Genomic DNA, 17,005 nt, shown 5'->3' with positions numbered 1-17,005 from the left:
AGCAGCTACAATAAAAGGCAGTAGATGAAAATTACAATGCAAAGATATTATACTAATTAAAATGCTTGCTAAATGAACGGTCTCAGCCAGATCCCATGCATACCTCTTAAAGGAGAACATTTGAAAGCTGGGCACCACCACTAAAAAGCCCTCTTCTTTCTGATGGTATTATGCACTTCCAGTGAGAAAGGTGCTTGAACTAGCCCTCTTAAGACATAAGTGGGCTGGCTTGGAAAGCAGTGCTCTTTTTGGTATGGTGACGTCTCCAGACTATTGGAAGGCTATTCATAATTCACTAGAAGGACACTTCAGATGTGATTGCTCCCAAGAGTAATCCTCTTCTCACATGTGACTTTGATGGCAATTTTTACCCACCCCCTTTGTACTTCTGTAAGAAGTTGAGGCAAGCATGAGGAAGCGTCTATTTCAGAAGTACTTATTGTTTTCCTCATTCCCAAAATGGAAGGTTTCAAGGCCCCAAGAGGAGTCGAGTCTCTTCCAGGTCAAGAGCCATATTCCAACTCAGAAAACTCCCTGGGATCACATTCCAGTTGTGGGTGGAGCTAAAGGCAAAAGGGGTGGGGTCAAAATGCCAGTGTGGCTTAGCTTCATGTTCTTACTTGCCAGTGACTTGCACTTAGGAGAAGCATTTCCTCCTTTTAGAATGGGGTGGAGAACTACACAAAAGCTGGGAAAGCACCCAATGGTGATGGTCGGAAGAACGTGGGATGTGCCACTGTGCTGAGGTCCTTCCTTCCTGTCTCATGAGCAGCTGCTGGCATGTGGCCCTCCATAAAGCTTTCATCTCTGCTCTTGTGTGCACAACTCTTCAGTTCAGTGAGTGCAGGTCCTCCAAGAGGACCAATAAGGATTACTATCTGCAGGATCCTTCTAGACCAGGCAAGGAAGAGCCTGTCATCCTTCCCCATTCACAGAAAGTGGCAGGCAGCATCTCCCAGGTGTGACCCACCTGTGCTTTCCCTGCTGCTCCCATCTTCTCCTTTACAGCCAAAAAACTAGGCTGAGAGGAAAATCCCAAATAGCTGCCCAGTGCCTATTGTTTAGAAGTACTAGGAAACCTCCCTCTAGAAGCACCCTTAAAGTATCATCCTATGCATGTTTAAAAGGGACTGCAGGTGGTGCAGTGGTTTAAACTGCTGTGGTCACCGGTTCGAATCTGCACGACGGGGTGAGTTCCCGTTGCTCCGTCCCAGCTCCTGCCAACCTTGCAGTTCGAAAGCATGCAGATGCAAGTAGATGAAAAGGTACCACCTCGGTGGGCAGGTAACAGCGTTCCGTGCACTTCGGTGTTTAGTCATGCGGCCACATGACCACGGAGACTGTCTGCGGACAAACGCTGGCTCCCTCGGCTAGGAAACGGAGATGAGCACCGCCCCCTAGAGTCAGGCATGGCTGGACTTAACGTCAAGGGGAAACCTTTACCTTTACCTTTTTATGCATGTTTAAACAGGAAAATGTCCTACAACTTCCAGGATTCCCCACCGAGCACACTTGACTGGAGAATGCTAGGAGGGGTTGGACTTCTTTCCTTCTAAACAGGCATAGCAAGGTGCCTGTAAAGTTCCAAATGGTTTGGTTCCACGTTGCCTAAAAGACTGTTCCCACAAAACCATTTACTTCTTCAACCAGGAGACCTTCCTGCACCTCTTGCTACCATATGTGGATGACATGCAGCCAGGAGATTCACTCCTGCTGCACCTGGGAACTCCCTGGTCCAGGAAATCTACCTTTCAGCTCCAAATATAAAGAAATAAAATGTGGGGACTGGAAAGTGAGTTGAGGTACCTGCCCAGTTCCCTCTGAGAACAGTGTTGGCAACTCCCTCAAAGAATCCAAGTGTTTCTTAGATTTCTCATGTGTTCCCTTTCCCCGAATCCTTCTAAATCTCTGTGGGGTTTGGGTAGGATGGGTGTCCCCAGTGTTAGGAAGAGTGAGGCAGCCACTTCAAGCAGCTGCTTTGGGGTAACAGGAAAGGGTGGCAAATTGTTAGTCATGTAAAGTATTGTTCTATTTTTACTGACCAGGGAGAAGAGAAGCTTTTTTTTTTTCTCTCTCTCTGCCTCTGGTGCCAAAATCACTTGATCTGCCTTGGATCTCTTCCACTTTGACTCGGAGCAGGGGTATAACGAGTAGCCTTCTTCAGAGTTCTTGCCCGTCGGAAAGCCTGCGTGCAATTATTTGTTGACCACAGAAGCACACAACGGGGCTGTTGCAACTTTGTCAGCTGCCCGCCATGAGACCACGTTCCTTTACTGCCAGTCGCATGTCATCATTGCCAACACCCGACGCGCCACGGAGAGGGCAGGGCCAGCCACGTGCATCACCAAAGCCCCCTTCTCACATCCAGAGGTGATGCCTGAAGCGGGCCAGGCCAGGCCTCTTTTCGAGGTGTGGGGGTCAAGAGGGCTCACTTTATTCTCTCCCCACATCCCTTTTTCTCTCCTGGCTGCAGAAGCTGAAGATGCTGCTCACATGCTTGACAGGTTGCCTTTGAATTGGACAGAGCATGACAAACTGCATCTAAGGAAGAGGGTGGCACAAAAGGTTGTAAAAACCAGGTGAGAAAACAGAACATACTGTGCAGCTTCCTGAAATCTGTATGTCTTTTCTTGAAATCCTTCAAGGACATGTCTGCTTTAGAAAATTTAAAGGAGAACCCATGCTCCACCTCCATGTCCACCTCCTAAAACCAATCCAGCAACTGGATGCAGGATCACATTTCCTAGTAAGGTTTCTGTAATTTTACAACTTGCCTTCTGCACCCCTTTCAGTCTGCATGCATATTAACTCCTTCTGTCACCATGAGGGCTAGAAGCTTGGGGGTTTAAAATCAAAGCTGAGATTCCCAGAATGCTAGCACAAAACTGCAGGTCAAGTCATAAGTACATTCAAGAAAAGGTGACTGTATAAGGCCTGTGGATTCCTAATTGGTGCCATTTATTCATGGATATCATTTAAAAAATGCATGACAGGGGAGCAAAATAGCTGGTGCGTACTGATAGTTTTACATACACCATAAAACATGGAACACCTAATAAAAACGTAAGTGTTGTATATGTTTTAAAAAATGGAAATGCTTCTGGTCCTGGGCAGTTCACACACGTACAATTCTGAATGAAAGTTGAAAATGTTTTGCCGGGAACTCAAACATCAGGCAGGAACCTCCAGTGGGCTTCAACATTAGGAAGCCTGTGCAGATGGCTCTGCTATAGTGACTCATCAAGCCAGACATCAGGACAGACATTCAAGGCAAGACCTTATGTTTCTTTCCTTTTGTCTCCACCATTCTCCGTATTGCACAGCTTTTCTGTGGAACGTTTCCCGGTGTAACTAGGAGGAAAAGCGTGGGGAAAGCAAAAGGAGTTCACAAGATCACAAGAACTGCGATTTATAAAGTAAGCACTCGGTGCAATATCCAGAAGGGAGTGATTGCCAATGCAACTTACACCGCACTAGTGAAAACGGCTCTGGCACAATGTCAATTGTGTTAGCTGGCACACTGAGTTCTCACGGATGTCCAGCAGTGCTCTGGTGTTGCACTAGCGTGGTTGATGCTAGTGCAACGTTATTTATGTTAGCCATTGTGCCCTGTTGGATACTGACCTATAAGGATTCTGAACATTATTTATGTTGCAGGAGACTGAATACCTGTGTTCCAGTCCCACACCAGCCACTGTGTGATGTAAGGAAACTTACATTCTCTACAGAAGTTGCTGTTGAATGGGAATAGTTTTTGCCTGCCTCACACGGTAGCTGTGGAACAACCAATACAGAGGTTTAAAAGTACTTTGCAAATTAAGAACACAATATATCTATTTTATACCATTTTTTCTGGTCATTTGCTGGCACTAGAGTTGTTGTTTCACTTCTAAATAATGCTTGGAAATCCAAACTCACTTTCCTTCTAACTCACTCTCTTTCCCACAGGATTAACCTCCCACTTACCATTGAAGCAGTTTACAATTGCTGTGACCTGCCCAGAAAGCTTTGCTACTAGGCAAGATAGAGGCGTGATAAATGCATAAAAAGATAGGTGTATAAACGTATCAATAAACAAACAAATAAAACTCACACACGTTCCATGGGTCTGCTTTTGGATCACAAACCCTGGGGTTAGGGATGTATCCCACCTATTCTTTGTAAAGCACCATAGATGGTGCTATAAGAAAAAACAGGGCATTCTCGTTTATAAATATGCACTTTACATGCTGAGCCTGGAAGAACTAGGGCTGCTCCTTATTTCTGCACAGATGTCGTTCTCAAAGTTACTTTCCTCCCCATCACTTCAGCCCTCAAGTCAAGTACAAGTCATTATAGCCTATTTTAGCACAATGGTACATGGCGTTCCAAAAATGCTCAGATTAGTAGGGGCTATGCCAGTATGGACTGCAGTGGCTCCACAAGTGGAATGGAGAACCCTTTTATTTCTTTTTTCTTTTCTTTTTTCCTTTTTTTTTTTTTTTTTTTTTTTTGGTCAAGGGCCGTATTATTCTTTTGTTGTTATTGTGGTGATAAATAATATTTTAACAAAAATAAATAAAAAGAACAGAAACAGAAAAAAGGACAGAAACAAACAGATTATTGTTATGTAGATATCCAAGTAATCGCATAAACCTTCTCATACATATGAACTCAGGTGTGGTCTGCAAGGAACTGCAAGCCAGGATGGAGCAAGACCATCTCTTTGTCTTTCTGACTTGCTCCCTTTCTCAGGGGCTAATAGCAGCAACGAGAATTGGGCTACCCCTTTTTATCCCCTCCCCGCCACCCAGTCTCTGGGGCTGCTTGCCAGTGGAGAATGTAGGCAACCTTCTCTCTCTCTCTCTCTCTCTCTCTCTCTCTCTCTCTCTCTCTCTCTCTCTCTCTCTCTCTCTCTCTTGAGCTGCCTACAGACAGAGAGTGAATGTGGCTGTCCCCGTTTCTTTCTCTCAGTCACCTCCTCTCTCTCAGGGCTGGTTAGGGCCATTCACTTTTTTCTTTCTGCTACCCCCTTCTCTCTTTCCCTTCTCAGGGGCTGCAGGTCTGCCATGAGGGAATCCATCTGGCCCACAGTCAGACTAAATGTTTGGGAAGCACTGAAAAAGTAGGGGTCAACTCATCTGATTCTCAGGTCTTTTAAAAACAAAGATGTAGACTTTAAATTTGCAAATATATATGTATAAAGGGAGGGGACAGAGAAAATTTAGGGAGAATGTGGCTCAGGGCTACAGGCCCATGGCTGCATGCCCCCCCTTCCTCCTCCCCCCCCCCCCCCCCGCCCTTCTCTTTCTTTCTTCTTTCTTCCTTTATGCCCAGGAGGCTGCCAGTGAAATAAACATCATCTTTCCAGAAACTGAATGGATCACTTAAGAAGGGCTTCTGAAATTAGACCAAGGGCCATATAAAGTCCATCCCAGCTTTTGGGGCAAAGAAGCCTTTTCTACAGAAAATATTGCCCTCTTTTACAGAAAACCTTGTACAAGTTTGGTAACTGGTGAACAATACACAAAAAAATGCATGTCTAAAAGCACTTCCATCAAATCCGTCTGTACCATCTCTAAATGCATCATTCCATTGATACATTTTATATTATTTTATGCAACATCATTCAGATATTATTACCTAAATTACCATATTCTTATGATATAGTTCTACTACAAAAATTGTTATTCCAACAGCTGTACTTTTTAGTAGACAGTTGGAGGAAATAGCAGGCAGTAGAAGTTGTTCGTAGTCCCTTGTAATATCAAGTGTTTTTCTTCAATCATACCCTAAGTATTTACTAAATATTATCTTCAATATTGTGATCAGATAAAATAGCATTTTTCACACAGCCCAGCAGTAATGGTTTTCAGCTTCAGCAGCCCCATAACCTGCCACATAGGCTGGGATGGGAACTATGAATGGGAACTATTTTAAAAATGCAGTCGTACTCACATGTCAATACCATCCCTTCAATGGGATCCGCAAGACAGCACTAGCAGAGTTTTTATAACTCCTATTCGATTCAATGGATTTTCAGAATTCCTTTCAATGTGGATATGATCATTTTCCAGTGGATGTGCCAAAGAGCATTCTTATATGTTAGCCTTAAGAGACGCAAGAAGAACATGTGACTCTGCACCCGGCAAGTCAGCTCCTTGGTCTAGCGAGGACAGTATGGCCCATGGTCTACAGCCAGCAAGTCGCCAGCATTCAAGAGAAGTGTATTTCCCAAACTTACCTGGAAATGCCAGAAATTGACACTTTTGCATGCGCACGGTATGGTCCACTGTTGAGCTATGCTCTTTCCCCAGTAACAGCCTGCAGGTCCACACTGCATGCCTGCATGCCCTACGGAGCTGCTGCCAGTCATAGCTTCCCACAGCAAGCACACATATTCATTTGCATGCTCCTAGATCATCACGTTATGAGCTGCATGTACAAATCACAGCATTTCCTAAAAGAATAGGGCTACTTTGTAGGAGTTTGGTCATGACAGAGCAGCCCTGAGCTGGAAAGAAACAGGATATTAATTAAAGGTCTGCCTCTGGGAGAGATGTAACCTTACACTCAGTGCACTTGCGTGGTGGTGGTGTTGTTGTTGTTGTTAATTGTGCTTTGATGCCTGGAAAAGGGAGAGAAATCTAAAAGTGGTGGTGTCATTATAACCCTGCTTTCCCCGGTCTGGAGCCTCACAGCTGCCAGCATTCCTGATACTGCCCGTGCTACCTGTGGCTGATAGGAGTCGAAGCCCAAAACGTGTGGAGGCTGCTGGGTTGGGGAAGGCTGTTTAGCCCGTCACTAAAATGTTCCTGGTGCGAACTATCATCTTTGTCATCATATTCACTTTGTGAGGCTGCCACACAAAAGTAAGTTTACCTGCTGTCCAGATAGCAGACTGAAGGTGAAAGACATGGAGAAATCAGCAAATCTCAAATTCACAAAATTTTACCCATCTTGAAGCTCATTCCAACTCAAGTGTGTATCTTATTGGGTGCTTTTATGAAAATCCATTATTATATTTCCATTCCCAAACATGTGTATAAAATGTCTGCATTTTTATCCCATTGATTAAAGTTTATTTGCATGCATTTTTCAAAAGTATGCATTTGTTCATCTGTATTTTTCAAATGTACATGTGCTGTCAAAATAGGTTCTTTTTGGTTTTGGATTTTGTTTTGTTTTTGTCTGTGAATCACATCGCAAGTTTGGAAATGTACAGGCTTTGACACTAGATTGTGCTTAAGTCTGTGCCTGGGTCAGACAGTGCAAGCTGGGTAAAACCTTGATGCAAAACAAATTGAAATGAATTTCTTATATATCTCTAATGAAAAATAATGTTCAAGATAAGCAACCTGCCACTCTAAGGTTACTTGCTGGATCACACTGATTCAATGAATGAATAAGCAAACTTGATATAGTGGCATGATAGCTAATATCCATCTCCTAGCTCCAGATATTTCCTAGTGTAATTAGTACCATCTTTACCCTTAAAATACCCAGCTTCTAAGGATATGTGCATGAAATACTACTCTAGGACAATGTCCTAGTAGTTCTTCAACATTTTAACCATAAAAAAGGAAAAGCCTAGAGACACATGTCCCTGAAGCCTCAAGATCATATTCCTCAGTCATATTATGATCTTGTAAGGCTGTGCAAGCCCAGACAGGAATTGTTAATCTATTTACATTCTCCTAGTAATTACATTTTTCCACAACCCACCTTCCTCCTTTCTGTGTCCAAATCAGATAGTGAGGTAAATTAATTTAAATCCCCCCAAAAATTAAAGTTATCCAACATTGCTTCTTATCCACCGGGAAAGTGGCATGCCTCTTATAAGACTGAATATAGGGATACACACACATGTACAGTGAACTTCTATATGTGACTACTCAGATGTGTGTAAACTCCATGGAGTTCAACTGCATTTTCTCCAGCTTAGGAAGTATATATAGCGGCAGTTTCCAACTTTTTCTATGCCCCATACCCCTAGAAAATGTTCACACCCCCTATAAAAGTAATATCACATTTGCACACGAAGAAGTCAAATTTCTAATTTTTGAACGTGAATTCATACAGTACTGCAGTTAAACAAATTGAACTAAAAATAAGCTTTTAACTCAGTGCATAAAATTCAAATATGGATTTAGCATTTAGAAAAAACTGTAAACAGTAAAATCAGTCTCAATTGTGAACATAAAATTCAATGACCTCTTTGTTCCTGCTTCTCTTTCACAATTTTGTCAAAATGTGGAACTTTCTTGTTGATCGCTATCTGCAAATCTGCCTGCAGATTCAGGTGATTCCCAGATTTGGTCTTGATTGACAAAAGAGAACTGGATTGAAATGCAAACAAAATGATAAATAATTTTATTATTGAGATAATTTTTGGCAAAAAAAAAAAGTCCAGATTCACTAATTTTGGCAAATCATGGCACAGCCTTTCTCTTTATCTCTCCCTCTGGAATGCCATCTCACAGCCCCAGGGGGTGTGGGCACCTCAGGTTGGGAACCTCTGATATATAAGACTGCAGCCTTAAATAAGTTAAAGCTCCCATCTATTAAAAATAAAGGTGTTTTTTTCTTTTTACAGAAAGAGGCCTATTGATTCGAATTGATATCCTAGCTGATGTTGAACATCTATGAACTGCATACACTTTTAATAGTTCCAGACACCTGTCTCCTGAAACGAATTGAAAGAAACCTCTGCAATGCAGGCACCAAAAATACACCATTCAAAAAGCAAAGTTTATAATCTCAGCGTGCAGGTAATTGAAAGATCTTGTTTAGGCTGTGATCCTAAATGTGCTCAGCTGAGTAAGCCCCAGGACTTGGTCTGTCACTTCCAACAGCCATCCCCAAGATATGCAGGAGGCTGAAGCTAACTGTGGATGCTCTAAATCCCACTCCTTCCTGACAGGGAAGTTCCCACCACTCTGCCTTTCTGTTACCTCGGTTCTGCTCTGAGCAATAATCTGGCATAAACAGGCGACTGGAGAAGGAGTTGATTGGGTTGAGAGAGGGACCAAAGAGGGACCGTTGCTAAGACAATTGTTCAGCCTCTTCTTTTATTCTTCATATGTACATTCTTATTTCTCTCCTTTCAAAGAAATACATTTAAAAAGTATTTTAAGTACCTTTTGTAAGTCAGGTGGATCTACCCACATGTCTCCGTTAAGCCTGTCTTGTTGTTCACCAAATGTTTTGAAAGAGCACTGGGGTAACTTTTGTAGTTTGACTGCCTAGAGGCCTTTGCATGCTGGATTGCTTAATAGTCTCTGAGTATTTTCTCAAGATTCCAATATTGTCCCGTCATACAGTACAACATGTGAGCAACTGACGCAACTGTAGCCCATCTGCCACGAATAAGAGCACACTAACAGCTCGACCTATGCATATTTAGAGAAAACAGCTAAAGTCTTAAAACTCCTGCTAGCCTGGGTCCTACAAAAGGATGTAGGATTTTTTCCTGTCTAAACTTGCATAGGACTGAGTTCTAAGTAGAGCTCTATCTACTCCAGGTTATGCTGCCTGCCTGCAACTACAAAATGAGGCAATTATTATAAATCTGGCAGGATCGAAGGAAAAAAGCTAATTGGTTTTATTCAGCTTGGTGGGTCACAAATTAGGCTGGCCTAGGAAACAGTAGCTGGACCAATGTTTGATTTAAACACTGAGGCTGCCATTCTAAGCACGCTTAGCAGTGTCGGGAAGCAAAGAGCAATTTTTAAGAGAGGAAGGATTTTATCCATGCTACATGCAAAGGCTGAGGAACTTGTGGCCCTCCAGATGTTGCTGAACTATGCATCCCAGCAGTGCAAGCCAGTAGGGTCAATGAGATCTTAATATACTGTGACCGAAAGCTGAAGGGGTGGCTGAGATGGCTGGGAATCATTTGGAACAAGCATCTGCTACCTCTTGCTACCCCTCGGAGTCATCCCTAGAGTAGGCAATTTGAGCACAGTGCTATTTATTTCTGAGCAAACATGCACAGGATTGCATTAAGGCACAGTATGCTGTAATGGTATATGCTACCATGCCAAGTCCAAGTTATTGTGGTTAACATATAAAGCCCTGAACAGCTTTCTATAAATGCACCACCAACAACAAGAGCATTCTTCATGTGGGAAGTACAATGTCAAAATCCCCCCCCCCTTTTTGTACTAAGGTGGATTCATGTATCACATGAACAGCCTTCTTTTATGTGCTCTTGGGAGGAAGGGAAGGACATCCGCTTGAGCAAACAGAAAGGATCCTTCCTCTGCTTGGCACAAACATTAAGAGTCACCATACAGGAGAGCCATCACTTGTGGCATCAACACTTCTCATGCACTCTCAGTGAAAGTGATGGAGAAGAAAAGGTCGTGCTGTTCACACTACTGTCAAGGATTCCCGGAATACATATTGGAGACTGTCATGCTTCAAAATCCATTCCACATTTTCCTAGCAGATCTGGCATGCTAGGATTAGTTTTATTTGGTAATAAGTTTGATCTCTCTTTCCCCTCCCATTTCTCTCTACCCAACCCCAAACAGAACCTTTCAAGTAGCCATGAAAAATTCTGGTAGGCCTCAATCTAAATTCTTTTTATGACAATATTGTAATGAAACTGTACTCTGCTTAAAAGTCATCTTGGCATTTTCTTGGGTCCTGAAGAATCAAGGTTCTTCCTAGCTCTTGCATAAGAGCAGCAGTTGGGAGAATTTTAAGTTGCCAGGAGAAATCTGTCAGCATCTTGAGGAAGAGGAAATAATAGCAGTAGCAGAACAGCCATGGACTAAAGCCTTATAAAGGTCCAAGTAGATTCAAAGCCAAAGGCTGTTCAACTTGCTCTATTCCAGATCATGTTCTCTGTTCACAGCACAAACTGAGAATGTACCTGAGGACGCACACCAGAACACTTTGCAATGTGCATGGGTTCCAGAGCTGGCACATGTGCCTTCTTAGCAAGTGTGGCAATAGGGACAGCAGGCCACCACTTTAAGTAAATCTGTCTTGATCAGCCTGACGCTAGCTTCTTCCCGCTTTCTCTGGATGGGGCAGTGCTGCAATGATCAAACGGGTAAGAGGCACGGAGGTCACATAGATTTGGTACCACACTTGGGAATATAGAAAAGATTAGCGTGTGCCTAAAAGTCATGTAAACTCCACTAACAGAAGACAAAGAGCTGTGTGCCATAGATAGCCTTAAGCTGCAGCCCTTTCTCCAGTTTCCCGGAACTAGCCCCACTGAACTCAGCGGGATTTCCTTTTGAGCTGACACATATAGGACTGCACTCTCTAAGACTGCAGTGTCATGTTCCTTACCTGGGAGTAAATCCCAATGAATTCAGCAAGACTTATTTCTAAGTCTACCTACGACAGTTAGGTACATATTGCCTATCTGGCATGTAGCCTAGTCCTATGTTTATAACTTAAATCAATCACAGAGTTTGAGAACTGTCTCCTAGAAGGATTTATTCATGTCATGTCAGATATACCCACATTTTCTACAGTGTCCCCACACGGCATACATAGTTTGTTGACAACTTCATATCTTGAGAGAACTTCTCCCTCAATAAACACACTTTTACAAGTGCAAAGGGGAGGGGAAAAAACTTTTTAACATTAGGATGTTTCTTACTTCATCTCTTTGTCCTGGGAGAATGCAACTAAAGAAACCACATTTAAAATCAGACATTAGATATGCAAATATGTGTTCAGATCAGAGATACAAAAATTATTCCAATGATTAATTATTCATCATAAAAATGTCAATTAATAATTCTGAAGCATAATAGGCATCTTTCTAATGCATCTTTATTTTTGAGGCCTAAATAGTGTTGAATATATGTATTCAACAGAATTCTTGCAACTTTTAAAAAATTCAACAAAGTAAATAAGGAACTGTAAACAAAGGGAAGCAATGAATGTTAATAACCAGCAACTCCACCAGGGAAAGTGCCTAGAGTTGAACACTGGTGCCACGGGAGATAGAAAGGAAGCAACTGCCCATTATATCCAAGAATGCATATGAAAGTAACCAGCCTCACAGGTCTGCCCAGAATTGACTTATCTAGTTACTTTTTAAAGTGCCAACAGACTTTTGACACAGTTGCAAACAGAAGCTGCCTCATGCCAGGTCAAAGTATTTGTCCTTCCATGATGGTGGTGCACTGGAAGAAGTCATTTATCTCATCTGCGATCCAATCCTTTTTAACTGGACATAACAGGAATTCAGCCTGGAGACTTCTGCATGCACAGCTGGAGCTCTCTCACGGAGCAATTGCCTCTCCCCAAATAAGTGATGCAGGATTACTCCTTAACACAAATGCATTAACTATAAAGTAACTATAAAGTTGGAGCTGATCTGAAAACCATTTCAGCTAGGAGTGGAGCAACTCTAACCCTATGGAATCTGTTGGACTACAAGGCCCATCACCATGATCACTGGCCATGCTAGCTGTGACCAAGGGGAATTTGAGTTCCCCACTCCTGATCTAGCCATTCACAAAGTTATGTGGACAAAAGAAAGATATGGCAACAGACCGTAAGTTGCCATTCCAAATGCTGGGGCCTCCAGCTTTGCAGGGTGGAAACAGAAATGGGAGATAGTGCAGCAAACAGTGGCTCGATCATACTGTGCTAACTGGACACAATTAATCATGACAGGGAGCTCAGTGCCCCTATATTTGTTTGAGGGAATCTTGGCATTAGAAGAGTCCAACATTTAAAAGTCCAGCCTAAATAACCTAATGCCTGTGCTCAGTGGATACCAGAACTCTTGGGTGTCATTTTGAAAAGAGGAAAGGAAAATCGATGGGAAGGAGTTTGCTGTATCCCAGGAGAAAGCCTGGCTAGCTGGTTCCTGAAACCCTAATAAAACTGAGGACAGACTACCCCATGTCCAAGTTGTGCAAATGACTGCTGATCCTTTTGCAGCTTTATATTTCTGCAGCAGTGCAAGATTCAGGGCAAGACAGCAGAAAAGGCCTACTGAACTCCAACATCAGCCCATCTTCAAAAAAGAATCATCTACTATTATCGGCAGTAGCAGATATCTAAGCAAAAGATCCCTTCAAGGTTCCAGTTGTCCACTACAGAAGTAATACACAGACAACATTTATGCCTTGCATAAAGGAATCCAGCTCAATTCAAACCATCAAATGAGTATGTACTACTTCTCTTCCAGAGAGAGACAGCCTAGAATTCCTCATAGGAAAACCTCTTCGTAGGGAAAGGACATTCCTGGGTTAAGTGTGTCTGATCCATACGCTTGCACCCAGCAAACATTGCTGTCCACAACAAAAAGTAGGCGGGAAAAATCAGCCTCCGCGAACTTCAAATGTAGCACGCAGCACGTGTAGCATGCAAACACAACCCTGTGGGTGCCTATGAAGGAAATATTGTTCACTGTCCACTCTAGAAAATGGCAAAATCTAAAGTTGTAACTCTATATGTGCTTATCTAGGTAGGAGTATAGCCTAGGCAAGTCAAATCGGGGCTTATTTCCATAGGTAAGTAGGTACAGGATTGTACTGCAAAATCTATGAGGAAAAAATTCACATTATCAAGAAAAAAATGATCCGAAGGTGTATGGAACTCTTATTCTGTATTTGTAGTGACTAAAGTGTTGAATCGCTATGCCATTAATAAATGTTGCATTGTGAAAGTAAAAAAGTGTTACCCCTTTACCTTCACTGTGATTGCGCATACCAAAAAAGGGTAGTTCAACTGCATCAGTGAGAGAGCTAATATATTTATTAAGGGAATCCTCTCCTTCCAGGCCATAGTACACTGTGTACATCCCTGAGGTACAAAATGGTTACTTACCATGTTGTAAGTGACTGAGGCCACACACCCCTTCCAAATTATCAGCAATAAAAACGGAATTGCTTTAAAACAGAAAGGAGTGGGCAAAGCAGGATGCGGGAAAAGGCAGCTGGTATTTCTACTGGGTTAGGGTGTTTCTCGCTTGCTACTGCATGCTAGGAGCCTCCGGACAGAGCTGAGAAGATGTCAGGCATGTGCGATCCACTTTTATGTTTTTTCCAGAAGCCTGAGATCCACCAACTGAAGCCCATTACAAAAGACACAAATGAAGTACTGAAGCAAGAGGGGGCCCAAAAATGTGTTCTGTATTCTGCATAAAGTGAATGCACAGTCTCTTCACACAAAACTCCACTCTATCCCCCTCCAGCTTTCTTCAGGACCACAGTGGATAATTTAGGTGGGGAGGGGTCATTTTGCTGCTGCTCTCCTTAAGCAAGAGGGATCAGAAATGCTTGCGTAACTCCTGCAAATAGCGCAGAGATCTCTCTGCACATCCACAGCCACCTTTGCCATGCCTCTGCTTTCAAGCAAGCCAATTCTGAAATGCGTCCAGCTACAAATTAAAACACACGCGCGCGGTGCGACGTCAAAAACCGGCCATCTGAATCCACCCAGAGAAACTGAGAGAGGTTCCTCGGTCATCAATATACTTCTCATTTCACAGACACTTCCTTGGCACCGGGTCCAAGAAAATAGCAGGCCCAAACCGTGCAGTTAGTTCACCTGGTAACCTGCGACAGCCACTGCGCCGCATCGCCTCCCCAGCCCGAGCAGGGCGGCAGCTCGCCCAAGCCCGCGTCCCCCACGCACCTCGGAACGTGCTCCGAAGCCGCCCCCGGCCGCCCCTTCCCCCTCCCCGGCGCCCCCCGCCCCGCTGCAGGCGCGCAGCGAGCGGGAGCGCTTTTCTCATGCTAATCAGCCCCCGGCAGCCCCTCCGCGAAGGCTCGCGCGAGGCGGGCGGGCAGGTGGCCGCTCGGCTCGCGAGGCAGCCCCCTACCCACCGGAAACAGGGCCGCGACGTCACGTGGTGGGGAAGGGAGATCCCGCCGAGGGAAGAGCCGGCGCCGTGGCCAGGCCAGGCCAGGCCAGGCCCGGGGGGGGGGGGGGCCCGCCCGCCCCCTTCCCCGGGCCCCCCCGGGGGTTGGTGGGGGGAAATGAAAAAAGGGGGAGCCCGGGGGGGGGGGGGGGGGAGGCGCAGGCAGTGGCCGCGGCGGCAGCGGCGACCCCGGGTGCTTTCGTGAGATTAATCATTCACACGCTTGGCACGATGCTCCTTGCTGCATCTTTTGGCGCGCCCCGAAGTTCTCTGCCTCTCCGTTTTTGCGCAGGGAAAGTTGCGGTGGGGGGAGGGGGGGAGGACGCGCGCGCGCGCGACACGAAGCCCAGCGAACGGCCTTGGGCAGCGCTTCTCGTCCAGAAGCCTCAGTTCCACTGGGTGTCGTCTATCCCTGCCGTCCCCTGAAATTGTAAATAAACGTGATGGTGGGATTCTGGGGTTTGGTTTGGGAAGGTTTCTCTAACTTCTGGGTGTGCTTTTGCCCCCTCCCTCTCTAACTGAGAGGGGCTTCAAAAAAGCCCGTGCAACCCTGAAATTAGTAAGGCTTGCTTCTGGGTAAGTTGCGTTGATTAACCTGGCGCTGTAAAAGTCTATCATCTTTGCGCCCCTGACCTATCCAGTTTTTCGAACGCAAGTCCCATTCTTTCCAAGGGAACCTGAGTCCCAAGCTCAGGACAGCAGCCTTTTGCAAAAGAAAGCAAGCAAAGACGTTTGATTTTCATGGAGGGAAGCAACTTGTAGATTAGTTTTCCCTTTGCTTTCGTCAAAGAGGTGATATGAGAGAGCCAGGCTTAAGACTGCTGGAATGGGACTAGGGAGACCCGGTCCTAGTTCCAACTCTGAGTAACTCACTGGGTAACTTTGTGCCAGTCACAGATTCTCAGACTAACCCACCTCACAGGGATGTTGTGAGGATAAAATAAAAATGAGGAGAACCTTATAAGGGCACATTGCAAGAGGAAGAGTTTAAATGCAATGTAATAATAAAATACTAATAGATATCTAGACGGATAGGCATAGATACCTTGCTTTGCCACAACCCGCTCCAAGCAATCAAAAATCCTTTGGCTTCCTCCCATCTCATTTGGGGTGAAAGTCCTTTCTAGTCTTTTGGTGACTGGCTGTTCTGCTGGCGTCCCCTTCCCCTGGTGTTTTGCTTTGGATGTCTTAGTTTCAAGGCAGAAATCGCCCTCCTCCCAAACCTCTCCCCCCACCACCTTCACAACGTCAAAAAGCATCACAGTTCGAAAGAAATCGAGCGGCGCACCCCGATCTTGTGCAGGAGGTGACGCTTCCTTGCCTGCCCCCCCCGCGCCCACCCCGCACTCTCTGGCCGCCCCCGCACCGCCGCGCATCTGTCCTTGCGTGTTTCAGGAGTTTCTAGCGACCCGGGGATGCGTCTGCGGGGAGATCTACGTAACTCCGTCCAAGAATTGTTTTTGGCAATGGCAGAGCCTTTGCTTTAAATTCGCGAGGACCTTCCCACGGTCCGCTTTGGGTCCCTGTCCTCAGGAATGATTGCCCGTGTAGTTCCATTTATTTTCAAACACACACATTAAAAGGTCGTTTTCTGCTTTAAAAAAAATGAAGGCAAGTGTGCTGCCTCCCCTCCCGCCCTAGTTAATAATCTGGAAATGTAGGGATAATATAGAAGGGGCTGGTAGTAATGCGAAGGCACGTCGAGCGGTTGGCATTGCAGGCAAGGGGAAAGAGGTCTATGATCGAGGAGGGTGCTATTTTGGGGATAGCAGTGGTGGTAATGGGGGGGGGGTCGCTCCAGCTATTCAACCGTCCTGCCCCTGGCACGTCCAGTGGGGAGTTCAGTCCGAAGGGTAAAGTGTGTATAGTGTGTATAGGATCGCAGGCTAGCATAACCTCGGGGGGGGGGGGGGTCTTGTCGTGTGGAGTTTTGCACACAGTGCCTAAAAGATTTCTGTCAAGTGAAAGGCGCTCTTGGACCTCACTGCGTGAGTTTTTGTCCTTCGCTTTCAGGGCGATCTTACCTCTCTTTAGTCCAGCTCTCTGGAAATCTCTAGGCATCCGTCTTAGAACGAATCACACTTTCTCCGGAATAGGGATTGATAGCTCACTTCCATAAACAGCTTAAATTTCTCTCCTCTCCCCTAAACAGCCCCACACAAAAGTTTTCTCCCA

This window comes from Varanus komodoensis, unplaced genomic scaffold, assembly GCF_004798865.1.
Source record: "Varanus komodoensis strain SLA01 unplaced genomic scaffold, ASM479886v1 scaffold32, whole genome shotgun sequence".
Lineage (NCBI taxonomy): Eukaryota > Metazoa > Chordata > Lepidosauria > Squamata > Varanidae > Varanus > Varanus komodoensis.
The sequence above is the reverse complement of the archived record's forward strand: the minus strand, read 5'-3'. Positions refer to the sequence as shown.